The following is a 2,022-nucleotide window of genomic DNA, read 5'->3' as shown; positions in this document are numbered from 1 at the left end:
GGGATCCATCCCATAATCAGCTTCCAAACGCTGACACCATTGCATACACTAGGAAGATTTTGCTGAAAGGACCCTGATATAGCTGTCTCTTGTGAGGCTATTCTTGGGCCTAGCAAACACAGAAGTGAATGCTCACAGTCAGCTATTGGACGTATCACAGGGCCCCAAATGGAGTAGTTAGAGAAAGTAACCAAGGAGCTAAAGGGATCTGCAACCCTATAAGAGGAACAACAATATGAACTAACCAGTACCTCCTGGAGCTCGTGTCTCTAGCTGCATATATATGAGAAGATCACCTAGTTGGCCATCAGTGAAAAGAGAGGCCCATTGGTTCTTGCAAACTTTACATGCCTCATTACAGGGGAACACCAGGGCCAAGTAGTGGGAGTGGGAGGGTGGGGAAGCATGTGGGGGACTTTTGGGATAGCATTGGAAATGTAAATGAAATAAATACCTAATTTAAAATAATGAGTTGTTTTGATTTATATTTCTCTGGTGACTAAGGATATACAGCTTTTCTTTAAGTGTTTGTAGGGCATTAGAGTTTTCTCTGTTGAGAATTTTCTGTTTAGGTGTGTACCCCATTTTAAAATTGGGTAATTTGGGTTGTTAGTGTCTAATTTCTTGAGTTCTTTCTATATTTTGGTTATTAGCCTTTTGTCAAGGAAGAGTTGGTGAAGAACTGTAGGCTGCTCTTTTGTTCTAGCGATAGTGTCCTATGTCTATAGAAGCTCTTCAGTTTCATGAGGCCCTTTTTATTAAATGTTGCTCTTAGTGCCTGTGCTCTTGATGTTCTGATTAGGAAGTCGTTTCCTGTAACAATGTGTTCCCTGCTATTTCCCACTTTCTCTTCTTTCAGCATTAGTGGGTCTGGTTTTCTGTTGAGGCCTTTGATCCACATGGATTTGAGTTTTTCACAGGGTGATAAATATGGATCTATTTTCATTCGTCTACATGCCAGCATATAGTTAGACTACCCCCATTAGTTTAGATACTTTCTTTTTCCCATAGCATGATTTTGCCCTCTTTGTCAAAAATCAAGTGTCTGTAGGTATATGAGTTTATTTCTGAATCTGATATAATTCCATTGGTCAACCTGTCTGTTTCCGTATCAATGCCATGCAATTTTTCCATTATTGCTCTGTAGTACAGCTTGAAGTCAGGGACGGTTATTTCTGCTGAAGGTCTTTTATCATCCAGGATTGTTTTAACTATCCTTGTTTTTTTTCTTCATTTTTTCATATGAAATGGGATTTGTTTTTTCAAGATCTGTAAAGAATTGTGTTGGAATTTTGATAGAAGTTGCACTGAGTCTGTAAATTGCTTTTAGCAAGGTGGCCATTTTTACTGTTAATCATACCTATCCATGAGCATGGGAGATCTTTCCATATTCTGATATATTCTTCATTTTTTTTTCTTCAGGGCATTGAAGCTCTTGTCTTAAAGATCACTTACTTGGTTAGAGTTACACAAAGATATTTTATATTATTTATGGCTACTGTAAATGTTGCTGATTCCCTAATTTCTTTCTTAGCCCATTTATGCTTTGTATAAATGAGGGCTAGTATAAAGTGTTTTATTTTTAAATTAATGCACATTTGGAATGCCTCCATTATTGTAATGTTCCTATATTTGTATAGACTAAGAAAAGTCCTTATCACTATAACATATGCAATAGTGTCTGCGTTTGGTGGCTGATTATGGGATGGATCACCAGGTGGGGCAGTCTCTAGATGGTCCATCCTTTCGTATCCACTCCAAACTTTGTTTCTGTAACTCCTTCCATGAGTATTTTGTTCCCTATTCTAAGGAGGAATGAAGAATCCACACTTTGGTCTTCCTTCTTCTTGAGTTTCATATGTTTTGCAAATTGTATCTTGGATATTCTAAGTTTCTGGGCTAATATCCACTTATCAGTGAGTGCATATCATGTGAGTTCTTTTGTGATTGGGTTACCTCACTCAGGATGATATCCTCCAGATCCATCCATTTGCCTAACAATTTCATAAATTCTTTGTTTTT

Source organism: Mus caroli, chromosome 7 (assembly GCF_900094665.2).
Source record: "Mus caroli chromosome 7, CAROLI_EIJ_v1.1, whole genome shotgun sequence".
Taxonomy (NCBI): domain Eukaryota; kingdom Metazoa; phylum Chordata; class Mammalia; order Rodentia; family Muridae; genus Mus; species Mus caroli.
Note: the sequence above shows the minus strand (reverse complement) of the source record.